The sequence below is a fragment of the Drosophila kikkawai genome, chromosome 3L (genome assembly GCF_030179895.1).
Source record: "Drosophila kikkawai strain 14028-0561.14 chromosome 3L, DkikHiC1v2, whole genome shotgun sequence".
NCBI lineage: Eukaryota > Metazoa > Arthropoda > Insecta > Diptera > Drosophilidae > Drosophila > Drosophila kikkawai.
The window spans coordinates 8,726,807-8,744,176 of record NC_091730.1 but is presented as its reverse complement, the minus strand read 5'-3'; positions in this window follow the sequence as shown (position 1 = coordinate 8,744,176).

Genomic DNA, 17,370 nt, shown 5'->3' with positions numbered 1-17,370 from the left:
CAGATGGCGTCGCTCAAATGCCTTGCGTGATAAAATTTCGCACGAAATGCTCCACGATCTGTGGTACTTTAAGGCATGGGTGTTAACGTAGCAACTTTTCAGCTGTCGTCCCATGGCCGTTGTTTGCCCGTTTGCGTGTAAGAATTTTCTGCGAAATTCTGCGGGACACGGCGAGATTTTAATCAGATGTCTGGACCGAGGTCTGGACGCTGCTCCACAGTACTACTAGAACCTGGCCTGACTAGACCCGACACTTTCCCCCGTGCGAATTAAACGCTCATTTTCCCAGTCACGTCTTTTCACAGTTAGCAACTTTATTAAAACTAACGGGCATGGCAAATAATTAAAACGCAGCGGAATCGCAAATTGCTTGCCATGTAATAAATAGAATCATCAGCGAGGCTGAGGATCACAGCGAGGGGAGTTGGGAGTTGTTCCTAAGACCCGGGCTCATCAGCATCAGGCATCAACATCATCATCATGATCATAAGCATCGTCGTGATGGTCAGCAGCAGCGGCAGCATTATTTTAATTCACTTAGCATCGCTGACGTTGGTTTTTGGTCACACAGAGAGAAAGGTAAATTATAAAATTAATTAAAATTTAAGTATCAAAAATATAGATTAGAAATTCTATAAAATCATCAAAATTTCCATTTCAAAACAAATACATATATAAGATTTGATATTATGTATATCTAAAGCCTCAAGATCATCCCCATTTTCTTACAGTGCTTGTCTTACAGCCCCGGCTTTTCTTTGGCCTTAACCGAGAGGGAGAGAGAGACACATGTGAGCTTGAGCTGTGGCTTTGAAGACTGAATCTGAGGCTAAGACCCCGACTTAGCCGGTTGCTGGCAGCTCGACAAACCAATTATAAAGCGTAGAGTTTGATGTGCACGTGTTTTGCGACTGGGAGAGATTGGGTGAGGCAGCAGCAACAGCGATGATGATCGCGAATCTTGAATCGCGATCTCTAACCCGCGGCGGGTATATCCAATCCAGCGACCATCGTCCAATTAATGTGCGATAAGAACTGAGTCGTATCCCATTAGCTGCTATCTCTGGGATCGCTGAAACGCAAAAGTAGGTGAATGATGATGATCCAGGCCAAAAATGCAAGATAAATTGGGATCAGCAGAACTAATTTCAATAGCGGCCTAAAGGAGATAATAAAAAACTCAAGATGCCTGTCATAATACTTAATAATAATGATTTTTAATAAGAGAAGATTAAATTTGATACTAATTTTTATAATTCAATTAATTTACTTGATTTTTTAGGGAAACTTTCCATTCTAGGTTCTTCTTGCAATTTTTTAAAGCTTATAGAATTCTTTATTAATTATTTACTCATAGAAGAGCCTTTGCCTAGTCGGTTATGAGTACACCTGGTGATTTGCCAGACATAAACTGCTGACTGCCAAAGGGGCCGAGTTGGGGAAGAGTGACACTCACATGCGGCCAGAGCCGCAGTCCACAACTGTTGATTGCTGTCAGCAATCTTTCCTCGGATTCGTACTCGTTGTGGTTCTGGGTTTTATTTTTTTTTTTGTTGGTGCTTCTTCCACGGCTGGGGCCTGACCCCATTCAATGTCATTAACTTGGGCCCAAGGTCTGTGTTTGTTTTGGCTCTGGCCCCCGAAAGAGACGCTGGCCAATTTTCGCATAATTGGCTGAAAATTATGAAATGCTACGAGGGTCCAATCCCAGCCAGCTCGCAGCGGTGGCATCTTCATCTTAGTTGTTGTCTACTGAACTCAATTGAACTCTCTCCTGTTCGACACTTTGAGAAAACAGGAAATTTACCTAGATTTCTAAAGGAAAATATAGATTTTTGAGATTATTTTTATATGAAAAGACATATAAATTATATAAATTTTGATGTTACATTTATAACAATTTATTTAACGAATTGTAGACTTGATAAAAAAATTATTAATAACTATAATAGTTTTATTTTTGAATTCATTGCTCTTTTTTCAGTGCCTGGTTTTCATCCCATCTTGTCAGCAGCTCATCGTTGTTCCTTCGAGTCCAACTGTTGGCCTCCGGGGCCAAAAAGACATCTTCATGGATTCGAAATGAGCTGCTCCGTCGTCGACTTCCTTTCACCGAAGATGCAAAGACCAAACTCAAACGTAAACGTTTCAGTCACTTAGTCAACAATCTGTTGCATCTAATTGTCTTTGCAACAAATTACTCAATTCCAGTCGGAAAGGAGATCGGGAGATCTCACAGATCCAGATGCGGACTCAAGATGCAGAACGAGAACGGAGTTCGGAGATAGGAACTGGTTTGACATAATTCTCAACTTTAGTTTGTTTTTAAAAAGCACAAATTTGCACGCAGCTGGAAGGATGCGGATGGACCAAAACAAAGATCACTGCGACGACGACGAGGACGATAATGATAATGATGATGACGCTGCGCTGAGTGACTCAATCGCAGAGACCCACATGGACAATCTCCTTGACTTCCAGATCACGGCTACTCCACTCGATGAGTCAAACATGCACTTTAGTGGGCGTGGCACACTTCCGCAAGTAATTTGCTGCGGTTTCTTGGGGGGAATGGGCACGGGCATGGGAATGGGAATGGGGCGGTGGTCTTATAATGGAACATTTTAATGCTGAAACCGATGCTTAAAATCAAAGTCATAAAAAAATAACCAAGAAAAAAGAGGCAGGCACGGTGGAAAAGTATATATAGTTGGATTTATACAATAGTTTTAATTTAAATTAAAAACATCTTTGAAATTTAATTCTATGATTTATTTAAAAAAATTTTTTAATACCTTAATTTTTATTTTGTTTAGTTAATCGTCGGCCGTTTTGTATACAATTCTCTGGGCTAAAATATTTTAGATAAAATTTATTTTCTTAATTTCAATCACTTTCCAGTCCTGTATTTCCCATAGTACAACCGTTGATGGGGACAATGATGTGGCTGTCGAGAGTGCAGTTGCCGCAGTGGCAAGATAAATACGCAACTCGATCAGTCGCACACCGAGATCATCATCAGCAACAGAGCACAGAGCACACGGAACATGGCCCAGATGGAGCCGATCCGTGTTCCAAAGATGAAAAAAGGGGCAAAAACTTGCCAACGGAGACACGTCAACAATGAGGCATATAAGTATAAAAACGGGAGCAGTCGCATGCAACGTAATTGAAAGCAATTTGTGGTCCTGAATCTGAATCTGAATCTGGTTCCAGCTTCCGTCCCAAGATCTGTGGACTGGGATCCTATCCACACACTGTAGTGGCCCCAGCGTCAGCATAAACATTACATTGATTGCCATTGCCCCACACTCGATCACCACTCACCCTCTCATCCGTTCACACACTCACTCATTGGGGCCCCATCCGTCCAATCCATCCATCCAGCCATCCGTTGGTTGGTTCGTTCATTCATTCACTTGCCCAGAGCCAGTCACTCACTCACTCGCTCACTCCATCAGTCACACGTGTTGTTTGTCAATCTGGAGCATGAGGATCGCACACTTTTCACACTGAAAAGAAAAATTGCAGATCTCAGGGGAGAATTAGATCAAGGAGTTCTAATCATAAGACTTTATTTATACATATTTAAAACGTATTTTTGGGACTTACTTCTTCTGGATTTACTTTTAACCTTTATATCCCATATGTATCTTATTTAATAGTTAACTTTATTTATTCAAAATATTTTCTTCAAGTGCTTAGATTCATAAAATTCACCAGAAGGTGAACCCAGTTCGTGCTGCACGCCTGCTCTTCGAGTGGAGCGGAAGTTGCTTAGTTCCGGCAACTGGCAGCCCCACCACTCGCAGTCAGTCCATCCCCACCTGAAGAACACACATTGCTTTTCTCAGTTCCAGAACCCATAAGATCTTGCATCTCGGAACTCAGAACTCGCATTGCGATGGGGTTGTGCCCGTCTGTTACGCAATTGTGGCAATGTTGTCTTTGATTTGTATCTCTGACGTCTTGGTCGCGGCTACTTCCAAAAAGTAATTGCGAACAGCTGAGCAACATGTGCGGCGGCCTGTTTTGGTTTTCCATTTTTGTATTGCCTTTCCCAAAACCAAAAAATTCCTGAATTGTGCAAGATTTTTATCGAAAGTGCTCTATTTGCAATCTGCCTAGTTTGATCAAATTATGAGCTGTGTTTTGGTTCATAAGGAAATAAATCAAATTGAGGAAGGAATTTAATGAAAACATTATAGTATAGTACTATACATTAATATATTACATTTTAAATATTTAAAAGAAATTGTTCTATTCATATCCAGTGGGAATTTAAGATGAAACTGAACTTATAAAATTTCTTAAAATTATTTACCCCTTCTTAGTTAACTTAAAAAATATTTCTTTAACTATATTTAAGTTATTATTAAATTCCTGTATATTTTTTTCAGCTCTAATTAATTTCATGTGCCAATTATATGGCCAATCTGTGAACCATCAAACTCAGGGTTGAGACCGTGACGAAGTGGCTCCTTGTTGCTGCTTTGCCAACTTATTTTCGGGGTCACTACTTTGCTTGAGATAAGCTTGGCTGGACAATCATAAAAAAAAAAGAAGGGGGTACAACATATCCCCATCTTAACACACATTGTTGGTTCTTTTTCTGTGTGATATATGTTATATCCACTTCCTACAGATGTCGAGGGGTTTAATCATTGTTGCCGCCCCGCCAGACAATGAATGAAGTGATGTTGCTGATGTTACTGGAGAACTGCACAGATCGTTGAACACAGAAGTTGTGTGTGAAATTTAAGCATATGGAGAATATAAATTAAGGAAACTGCAAGTTGAAAAATTAAATTAAATTTTTTTTTGAATATTTCCAATCCTTTTAATATCAAAATAGTATAGTATGACTTCACCTTAAGCTTTTTCGTTTTGCTTCATTGCAACTTTGAATGTCATCTCCAACGCATTTTTGTTTGCCCACTTTTAGCATTTAAATGTGGATTTTGAACGCACAAGGCGAACCGGCGGAGCTGGGGCTGCAAATCGAATCAAAGCAAATCCAGGTGCTGCTGCTGATCGCTGCAAGTTTATTTTGCCGGTGGAGCCGAGTGGAACAGCTGTTGTTCATGTTAATGTTAATGGCAAATCGCGCATACGCCTCGTTGTGCGCTGAAGCGTCGCCAATCGTTTGTGTTTGCTTAGGTGGGTCATATATGTATATATGATCGTTTGAAACTCACAATGAGCAATTCAAGTGCAGTTGCCCATCAATAAAGTGAAAATTCGCTGGATGGATGTGGGGCGAGCATGGCTTTTGCTGCACAGGGTCTGCCGGACTGCCTGTCTTTCTGTCCTCATAAATGCCACACACACACACACAAAGCATAGTATTTATTTATATGTAAAGGCAACATCAACAGCCGCAACAGCAGCAGCAGCAGCAGCAGCAGCAGCAGTAGCAGCTGAGCCGCAGCAACCGGACGCACGTGTTCATTTTCATTTGGCGCTGAGAAGCCAACAACGATAAACAGCCGCAGCTGTGCACTTTGGAAAAAATCTGGCCCAAGATGGAAAAGTTTATTTTATAAAAAATTATAAAGTTAGCTAAAGAACATACTTTTTATTAGGATATAGAAATGTAGGATGTTATTAGCTGAAGTATTTGAAAAATATCATAGGATATAAGCTTCGGTTTACTTTTTTTGAGCGCTGTTTTTCAATACCTCCTTTTAATAACTACAACAAGTATACAAATAAATTAAAATCTATTTTTATTTCCTAATTTTAGGATAGTTATATATTTATTTTTGTTTAATTTTTGTTACAATTTCCTTCAGTGCACAACAGAATCTTTGTAGACGGAGCCACACAGCGGAAGACGACCGACGACTGCGGAAATTATTCATTCAAACTGCTTGACTGCGTCTCTGCTTCTGTGTTGAGGTTGTTTTTTGTTGTTACTTTTTTTCAGTTTTTTTCATATTCAATGTTGAAGAAATTTGAAATTCATACAAATTGCAGGCCGCCGCCGCAGCACCAACAATGCCTTTTGCCTTTGCGATTGGGGAGCCACCCATGCAGCTCCAGCAATGTCCGGCAACTGCCAACAATAATAACAATAAAAGCAGCGGCAACAACAATAACAATTACAACTATAACAACAAGGCAGCTAAGCAACAACAAAAACTGCAAATGTCCATCAAAAAGTCAGCGAAGCGCAAAGGCAGCTAAAAAAACGCTACGCTTTTGTTTAGCTTTTGGCCCCTAATAATTATTTCTCTCTCTCGTTTTTGTTTTTTTGTTGTCTTTTTTTTTGTGTTAACAATTGCATAACACAAAGGCCGAGATGAAAGCTTCGTGTGTTCCAAGCCTCAAGCTTTCTCTACCAATCCAACAATCCAATCCATCAAGATCGGTTTTTGGGGGAGACAAAAAAATGAAGCCAAAGCCAAAGCCAAACTGGGAGAAACAAAAAAAAGCGAACGAGTTCAGTTCGTCTTTCACACACAGGTGTGCGCAATCAATCAACATGAGATCACATTAAACCGGAGGGCAACAATGGCCACGATAATCACTCTCAGCTGTGGGACCCCTCATCTACCCAAAACGACAGACCTCCAAGATACAGGAGAGTCTTCTCAGGTGGAAATATCTTGAAAGACAGTTTTAGTAAGACAAAAAATATATCTTTCTCTGGGAAAAATCAAGGCTGTAGAAATAGCTCTATCTTTTAAATAATAAAATAAATATAAAATTAAATTTAGGGTTAAGATTAAGTAAAAAAACTTACATTTATTTTTCTTCCTTTTCTTTTTAAGTAATTTTCACTGTATTTAATATGTTTTGTTGGGTCTACGCACCCGCAACTTGGTCCAGGGTCCACGCACATGAGCGTTGATAGGCTCCGCCAGCTTTTTTGTTTTTTATATAATTTTTGTTGTTGTTTTTTTTTTGACTGGGGGCCTCATTAAGCTCCTCGCATTCAATGACCATTTGTGGCCACCTCGAGTGAGTCGAACGTAACCCTGCTGCCGGCTGAATAGACCAAGACCAAGAGCTGCGAGCTGATTGCTGTAACATTCCACACTTAATTAGTGGGCCACCGAGCGGCGATTGAAAGAGTTGTACGCTTGTCTAGACATTTTCAACGTCGTTTTCTTCATTGTTAAAAAAATTAACAAAACCAAAAATTATATAGAGAAATAAAGAGAAAAACCAATGGCTTTGGAGTCTGTTTTTTTGGGCTGTGAATCATTAACGTGGTGTGAATTACGCACAGCAAACTAAATTGTCTTAGAGGCAATTATTTTGAGGTTTTAAAGAAAAGAATAGAATCTAATTTGGATTGTCTTGTCTTGGATTTATTTCCTTAATTTAGCTCATTAAAACCGCAGATAAAAGAACTTGCTATAGTTTTTTATATATAGAAATATGATATTATTTCTGATTAAATCGTTAAAAAAATACTCTTAAATGTATGTATCTTTCTTTCATTTTAAATATTTACGAAATCATTGAAACTTCAGAAGTCTTTCAATTAAAATTAAATAAAAAACACCCAGAAAAGAAATAGCTCCATACTAAAGGTAATCTACATTTCCTAATAAGGTTTTTATTTCTAAATAATTTAATTAAATTTTTTGTTCAACACCTAAAACCTAATATTTATGGTAATTTTCGACTCCAGTTAGTGGCACCCAATTTGGCAGGCGCTGTCAGCCGATTTCCATATGAAAGTAATCAACTGTCGTCGTGGCCCCCTTCCCATTTTCCTGCCTTCTTATTTTTCCAGGGAGTGCCATCCGAAAAAGAGAGCCGAAAAGAACCGCAGTCAATATTTGTCAGAGCGTTGGGCAATTTTAATTGGATATTTTGTCGTACTCCGGCGGGGAGATCCGAGAAAAGCCACAAGTCAACATCGGGTGACAAGTGCGACGGCGGCGGTCTGTCTGTTCTGGCTTAACGCTAAGCGAAATTAGCATATGAATATAAACTTTTTGGGCGTGAGTTTGGATCGCTGTGTTGGTTGCTATTGGTCTTGGCTCTTGGCACTCGGTTCGGGTCGGAACGGCGGGCGTCGTCTCACTTTTCAAGGCGGCGATCTTCAAAGGCGGACGGACCACACCGAATCGCGCGATCGGCAGAGGGAGTTTGACTTCGACTGTGGCAACATGTGCACTTTAACGCACATGAAACTGATCCCAAATTGGAGGTCACGTAGTCGTCCGCCGTCAGTGAGCAGTGCAGCACACTTGGAGAAAAATTATGGTTATAAGGTGATGGGAAAACTTAAAGGAGTAATTTTTAAATCTATTTAAAATGTACAACAAATAAGCGATTAAAAATATTATTAAATGATTTTAACTGTTTAGAAAGGGTTCAAAATATAAAATTTACACAACATTTTGACAGAATTTGATATCAATATTATCATTCTTAATTTTTAATATTTTTTTTAGATTTGTTTTATGTTTAAATATTTTATAATATGTATGATTTATACTGATGTTACCTACTGGCATAGCTTTACCTAGAACCTCTCTAGTTAAGCAAAGGAAGTTACATAAATTTACAAATTGAAAATAAAACATATTACTCAATACTTTTAGAATAAATTCACAAATTAAAAATTAAACATATTACCCAATACTTTTAGTAACATTTCTTGGAGTGCTTCATTTTTGACTCGACGCGTATAAATTACACATTGCAGCCGCTGCCTTCGCTGGCAACAAATATCAAAAAAATAAAAAGAAAAACATGAAAAGCGGCTGGCTGGCAGAAATAACAACAAATCGAATGGCAGCAGCGGACCGCAACCGATGAAACCGATGGCGGCAAGTGAAACCCTGTAAGTGCAATGAAATGGTTTTTAACTTGTGCAATTTTTCAAAAACAAAACCAAAATTAAAGATCCCGTGCTCGGAACCGAGGGGGAGAGCGGGTCGGTCGGTCATGTCGGCATGCCAATAATATGGTTTTGATGTTCCAACAAGGTTAGCGCCGCTCCCTTAACCCCTTCGACATCGGAACTCCTTGACCCCTTCCTGGACGCCCCCGCCGTCGTCGTCATCGTCGACGAGCAAACAAAAGCCATAAACATAATTCGCCGCTTCACGCAATTTGCCAGCCATGGATATCCTTACACAGAGGATAAAACATCTGAGGTAGTAATTAAATATTAGTTGAATTTAAGGAATAATTATCTGAATTATTCCTTGAACAATATTAGACTTTAAGTTTTTTCGTACTTCTAGACAATTAGGAAAATGTGTCAATATGAAAAAAAACCCAAAGAAACCTATTCTAAATAAAATTAAAATTGTATAAATTAGGCCATTGAATAATTTTAGTAATTAACAAGACTTAATGTTTTTTAAAACAATTTTCAAAATATTTTTACTATAAGAAGTATGTCTTAAGAAAAATATCCGAATTATAATATGTTTCTTATGAATGTCAAATATTTTTGTATTAAATGAAATGATTATTTCTTATAAATTTAATGTAATTATTTTAGGCCTTTAAAAATATTCAAAATATTTTTCTCAGTTGACTTGAAGTTCGAAAGGTTTTGGCCTGGCCATCGAAATGTATTTGGCCCTGTCTCAGTTCGTTTTGGTTAATATTGCTACGTTGGTTCTGCTCAAAGTCTTTCGCTTTGAACCTGAAGCGCCAGCTTTGGGGGATCTGGGATTTGTGGATTGGTTTTGGGATCTGCACTCAGGTTTCAGACCTTTGATTGGCCGCCTTTTTGGCCACATCTGTAAGGCAATTTGGCATGCTCGTGAATTTGCATCCGTTGCAGTTTGCAGTGCCAGGGGTTAAAGGCAGCTTTGAAGGTTTTTACTACTCACAGAGGTTAAATATTAAAGACAATAAAGATTTAAGTAAGCAGAAAATTCGAATTATAATTTATAAGATTTTCTTTATTTATTAGAATTTAATTTTCAGAGATTTACTACCTTTATTTCTGGTAAACTAATGTTTAAAATATTATTTTTTAGTACACATATATTTCCATATTTATATTGGTAAATAATAATCCTTTAACACCTATTAATACCTTAAATTTAACTAAAATTTCCTTAAGAATTTAACTAAAATTTCCTTGGGAATTTATCCATTATAATTTTCCGCCACACTTAATCAATCAATATGGAATGGAAAATGGAAAATTATACTACCCGCAGCACTCCTTCCAAATTGAAAATTGATCAAAGGCCGCCGTGTGTTCGTTCGCCTGTTTGTATACGAATAAGTATCAAAATGTATATGTTTTATTGACTGCGGATGCAGTTCATAAACAATGGCAGTCGGCAAACCGTGGTCTGTTACCCGTAGTCCATTCGTCCGCCGTCCGGAGTCCAAATAGTCCGTGTGATCCGTACGTAGACGTAGCCGCAATATGGCGCGCATCTGTTACATGTTACCATATAGATATATATATATTCATTCGTTCGTGTATTTATGAAATCAAACATAAGGTATCCAGAGTCGATCGGACTTCGCTGCCGCCCCCTCTTGCAGCTGCACATTTGGCACACATGACAGAGGCATGCCCCAAGTCAAAAAGCTGGGGGATAAGGCGGAAATTTTTCGAAAGAAAGGGGGGAAAACCACACACGGTACCGAAAAAAAGGGAAGATTTTTATGCATTTCCAGTTAAATCGGAAGTGGAAATCAAGATCCCGCGATGCAGATGAGCGTGCCGCGATTAACACGCTATTTCTGGAGATCGGAGAGCGGATCAGGGTTGCCCCGCCTGGTTCCCACATGTCACTGTTTTTCTTTTTCCCTGTAGTTTTGAGGGGGAGAACCAGGAGGAGGTGGGTCTCCTGCTCTCATATATGAGCTGCTAATGATGCCAACGGGTTAAAATGTGTGTTGTGATCTATTTCGAGTCCAAGGCGTGTTCCATCTGTTGTTTTATACACTCACCTTAAGCGGGATTATGGAATATATAAATATAAGTATTAACTAAAAACAAACATTAAAAAAATTCACCATAATTCAAATAGAAATTGAAGAATCCTAATTTTCCATTTATTCTATATTTAATTTTAATTAAGAAAGAGCACTACAAATTCTCCTACTTTCTCCTGTTTAAAAACCGAAAAAATCTTTTCTATTTACTCTTACATTTTTTGTGTGATATTCCCCCAAGTGTTGCTCAATATTTTAGCTTTGTTTATGGCTTCTTGATATAACCCACGTGTCATATTTTATGATCAGCCATGGTCCACGAAATGGTCTGGCTCTTGGGGACACTTTGCCCAGTGTTATTAGCTTTAAATTTTCAATTTAAATTAATCTGGCAGCGGGAAAAGCGATTTAGTTTTCGATTCTCTTGCTCGAAAAACTAAACTGAACATTTTTCGATAATTTTGTCTTGGCAATTTTCGGCACATTCGAAATGCGTTTTGACACAAAATTGACATTTAACAAACTTGTTGGCCATGTTGAGGCAACAATAACAAATGCAATGAGCTGCGACAAGTGCATAAAACACGCCCAAACCGACTTACCAACCGACAAGTGCGTTGTTTTTGTTGTCAATGGACACATGTGGATGCCACAAAATGGGAAAATGAAATAAATAAAAGCCCCAGTGCCAAATTGGTCAGCACTGGGCGATCGAGCGAACAGTTGGCCAACGATCCAACGATCCGATCGGATCGGATCGGATCCGACCTGCCACCGCCATATAGAGCGGCATGCGGCGGCGCTGTCTCAGCCTCTATATGGCCATCCGACCGATATTTCAAATATATATAGATGCTTTTTTTTCGCGTTGCTCGATCTGCGTATTTGGCGAATTATTTCAACCAGCTGCCGGCTGCGATGCGATGTGAAGTCTATATAATCATATAATTCCTGCAGCTGGTGTTGGTCGGAGGAGGCCTTACACCTTTCACAATCTGACATAACCTTTTGTGTGAGAGATATACATACTTTCGGTTTTTTTGGGGCAGTAAAATGTAACAGGTGTTTAGAGTTGAACTTTCGAATTAGAAAATAAATAGTTTAAAGACTGGGGAACGAAGTATAAAAATTATAATAAATATGTTAAAAAAAATTATTACTTAATGGTACAGTGAGTTTTCTATTTTCTAGAAATTTTTTATTAAGGTAATTTATTAAGGTAATTAGTAACCAACGTCATTATTAATAACTTATCAACTTTAAAATTTTTTTAATTACTTTCAAGTATTCATAAAAAATTAAGGAAACCCAATTAGAATCCTGTTTTATGTTCTGCGATTAATCCAAGAACCGAGAACCTGCAATCTCGGTCCTAAACATTCGCACAGCGCATTAAGCTGATTAATTGAAGTCATCATGGGCTGTGGCAGGCAGAGTGAGCAAGAAATTGGAGGCCGGAGACGCCACCAGATTGCCACATAAATTCACTTAAGATTGCAACAAGCTCCGCCGCCAATGGCAATTTGTAGACAGTGCCATCCACTGTGAATCCGAGGCGACTCCAAAGACGACTCCAACTTTGGACTCGCAACTCCGACACTGGGGAGACACTTGAGTTGTGCACTGAGAAGAGAAGAAGGGATCTTAATGTATAAATTAAATTCTATAAAGTAATAAAATGGATTTTATTATTCTATTTATATAAATGTATTTATCAGCTCAGTTTTGAATTAAAAAATAATCTATTACCTGGTTTATCTTATTCTTAATTCTGGAAATAGTTCCATAAACACGTATAAACTTACTCCATTTTCCAGGCTCTTTAAACTATATTTTTCTAGCATTTTTTCTCGGTGTAAACCGTCACCCGGGAAATGACTGTGACAGACTGGCAAGAGGGGGGCAATGATTAAGCGAACATTTAGTGGCTGCTAATGAATGTGGTGCAGCAGCAGCAGCAACAGTTGCAGCAGCAGTTGCAGTTGCAATTGCAGGGGCAGCAAATGTCACACGCGATGTTGTGGGGTCGCGACCGCTGCATCGGCACAAAACGGAGGCGTCTTCGCAGCCAATCAAGAACCCATCCCATGGATAGCGGGAAGGAGTTGCAGTTTAAGCTGCAGATGGAGATGGCTGCTGCTGCGAAGAACTCATCAACAGCATCCGCATCAGCTGCAGTCGGCTGTGGCAGACAAAACTGCAATTGACTTGAGCACTGACTGCCCCTCCTCAAGTGCCTGCGTCGCGTCATAATCCCACATGGTCTGGGTCTGGGTCTGGCCACGGCTTTGGATCCAGCTATATAGTATTAGTATATCTGTAGTATTCAGGCTGCGGCTGTGGCTGTGTCTGCTGCGGTGTCTGCCGATGCCGTTTTGCCGTTGACTCGTCTGGAATGCAGATGTGTGCAGTTGCAATCGGACAAACGGCCAATCATGTGGGGAAGCACTGAAAAAAAGTCTGAAAAATAAATATTAAGAAATAAATACAGTTTTTAATTTCTAGTCTAAAGAGGAAATATATTTTTTTACTAAATTAGTACTCCATAAAGATGTAGGTGATGTGAAAGGGATTTGGGTAGTGTTCTATGACCAACTTTATTATTTAATTTTTAATTTAATGTATATTAAATATTTCCTGCAATTCCTGGTACCCATTATTTTCTATCAGTGTTCAACCCACTTGCTGCTCAACAGTCTTATATCAACATTGCTAGGCATTCACTCAAGGAGTCGTCATCCGGACGCAGTCGTTGTCCCCATTCCATTCGCTATTCTCATTCTCATTTCCATTCCCATTCCCCCATTCCAAAAGCATTCCCGTTTCCATTCCCATTCCCATTCCCCCTCCTCAATTTCACTTCCCACTTCCTTGCAGGCATGCAGATGATGCAGCTGCGAAATTTACCAGATTGTACAAATATTACTTCTTCACTTGAAGACTAATTAAATTTGAATTTTTGTATTAAGCGAGTGAGTGGGTTGAGTAGTTGTGGGTCGAAATGGGGAGTTCGGAGGACTCCAGGCACTCCAACGCAGCTGCAGATGCTGGGCGAGAGATGGAAGAGAGTGATCCCCGATCCCCAAACAAGACACTTGCAGAGGCGTTTTACTCGCCGACAACTTGGACCTGGCTGGCTGCCGGGCTCCCTGCATTGCGGCAGCGGTGGTGGCCCCCAACCCTTCTCCCAATCTCTTGGAGCCGAGACTTTGCCACTTGGCTGGTGGTCCAAGGCGTCTAAATTTATGGCTTAATTTGGCGCTCTTGTTAAATGCGTGTGTGTTTGTTTGCGGGGGGTTTGCTGCTGCTGCTTTTGCTGTGTGTGTGGTGTGTGTAGGTGGGCGTTGCTGTCAAAATTTTTGACATTTTAAGTGTGTTGTTCTCTCCCTCCACCCGCTGACTAGGCAAATATTTGAATAGCCAAAGTGCAGATGCTTAATTGCTACAAAAAGGGCCAAGCATAAGAAGGGTAAGTCGTTCAAATTGGCAACTTCAAAAGCGGGGTTGATATTTGTAATTATAGAAAGTCGGGAGACTAGATTCCTGAGTGTCTCTAGAGCGTATAAAAAAAAGGAATTTAGAATTATATTATTATATAGTTAGCAAAATCGAGTTAGAATCTTTTCAAGGTATTATATTTATCATAAACCCTAAAATATTAACAACATTTTCTATATGTTTTTCTCATTTAAAACATGTATAAATTCCCCCAAAAAAGGATTCATTGAAATCTCCACAAACTGTTAAGGTGCAGCTACACATGTGCAAGTACATAAGCGTAGATATACTATATGTAGTCACTGTAATCCGTGGCAGAAAACATTTTCGCATATCGATCGATTTGCATAGACTTTTAGAGCCAAAGGCGGGCGGCAGGCTAGGGTTCATTCGCCGTTGACTGTTTGCCTGTCTGGCCAAGCGATTGGAAACCGCGGATTGCCAGAGATACTCTTGGTGAATGTCTTAACTGGGCCCAAATGCCGGCCCAATCCAATGCGGGGGCGTTTGTTCATTCGGCTTTGTGTCAAAGCCCCTGTGGCCGAACCTTTTCTAATTGTCATGCGCCAGGGCAGCTCCGGATGTCAACGATGTCGCCGATGTTGTGTTTCTCGTGTTGCTGTGCGTGCCTTGTAGTCGGTGACCAATGTGGCCGATCGGTCTGGGAGCTATTCGTGAGTGCCTAAACACTGGAAATAAATATTTGTAATTTTTTGCAGTAGCTTTTTAGATATTTTGTAGTCATCTAAAAAGAGTTTTATGTTAGTAAAGTTATAAGAATATTATAATTAATTAAATAAATATTCCTTATTCTTATTATAATTAAATTGTTATTTCTACATTTAAATATGATTTATCAGTGTAGCATTTTCAGTGTCAACGAGCCACCGTCTGGGCCTGATTTGAATGCGTGTTTGGTTCAGGCTTTGGCCATTTTGGTGGGTCCATTTGATGGCTTCTGGCCCATAAACAAATCGAGCTGCAATTAAGCCAAAACAACGACGACAACCAAACAAGCATTCGTTGTCTGAGCTTTAAAAATAGCCACGCCTTGTCTGTCTCGTATTTTTTACATAATTATAATTAGCCACAGCAGGAAATCGGTCAGCCAGTTGACGGCCTTTTAAGGAACTGTCACATAATTGTGAATTTAATTTGGGTTAACAGAAGGTGGGGGATAAGAGAACTTTCTTTAAAATATTTTAGTTATTTTTTAAATATATTTTTTAGAATTTTTTTTATTTGCATTCTTATTCTCTGGTCAATTTTCTTTTTATAGATGGTGGGAGTGTGTCTGCTTAGCCCGTTTCGTCGTGCCCAAAGGTGCAAAAGTTATGATTTATTCGATATGAAAATAAAGATAACACCCCAGAGTCAGTTGCCACAGGGGCAATAGGGGGCAACATCGTGCCGATGCCAAGCAGCGTTAAGTCTCCTAAAGTCTGGCACAATGAAGGTGACAAATCTTGGCCAGCCGTTGGATTAGACACCTGCGGATTGCAACACGAGAAGCTGGGGTAAATGCGGAAACAGGGATTGCTTCAATGGTTGTGGTTTGGCCTGAGATGCATCTCGAACATCTTGTATTTTATATGCAGGTGTGAACTTGGCATCACCCCAAAATTCCTATTGAAAAAGATGGCATAACTGTCTAAAGAATTCCTTTCGAATAGAAATAAATTAATACTGTTTGTAGTTCTTAGCTACGTATACTTAATCAACTAATTTAATAGAGAATATCAATCTTAATCGAATTGATTAAAGTAAAGAGATATAGTCACTTGTGTAAACTGCCAAGATAGTATTAAATGATGTATTTAATTAATCGTTTTTATATGCAATATATATTAAATATATGTATATTAGTGAAGATGATTGAGTGCTTTATTATTGAATTAATTAAACAAGAAAATAAAAGAGGGATTCAGGAGCTACTTAAGAATACGGTAAGTTAGTAAAATCAAGTGTTAATGGTTAATAATAAAAAAATATAATATATATTGGATTTAAAAACTGAATTTCGAACCTTAAAATGTTTAAAACATTATTTTAAATATATTCAGAAACATTCCCCAGCAAACTCTCAAACTTTCTTCCGCAATTTGAAGCTTCTTAAATTTTTTAGCATCTGACCCCGACCCTCTTTCCCTTATTTTCTCTTCAAAATTAATGAGAAACGAAAGAATGATGATTTTCCATCAGCAAATTTCCCCCGCTATGTACGTGACCTTCTGCCCAAACACGAGGCAATTGAATCTCGGTAGCCTTCGAGCAAATTAGAGATGCACTGCTCCTTCTCCGGGCCATTCTCTTCTCCACTTTGTTGGGCAATTTGTGCACAATCTCTCCAAAGGGAGCTAACCCAATCAAGCAAATTGATTGTGCCGCTCTATTCTAGGACAAAACAAGGAGGCGGCATCGTCGAGGGTTCCTCTCCCATGACCGTTCAAATCAAACAAATGCGTCAATTAAGTTTGCATAGGAGCGACGGGAGAGTTGAGGCGACACACGACCTGGACGTGCGTCAATTAGGCAAAAGGTCTGTGGGATATAGCGATGGTTACACATGGTGATGGTGGTTGATTGGAACCCGACACACGCCCACTTTCCACAGGAAAGAGAAAAGGCTGGCAGTCACGTGGCGGGGACATTGTGCACTGAGTCAGCATTGGGATTCCTGGGATCGGAGCTCATTAGAAAGAGCACTGGACACTTGGAAAAATGAAATACGAATTGGTTCTATGAATTTTGTTAGGAATTTTCTATAGCATATAAAATATAGAATTTAGTTAAGTGTGACCTGTGGGGAAACAGGTAAAAGTTGGACGCAACGGGCAACGGAAACAAGCGGCTGCAGCTGCCTTAAATTCCTAAAGCCACGTGTCAGAAATGCATGTACCCCTCTCTCTGCTATATAATCGTGTATATATATATATACAGTGAATAACCCCTTCCTTTGGCCATATTCCACTCCCTGAGCTCGTGTGT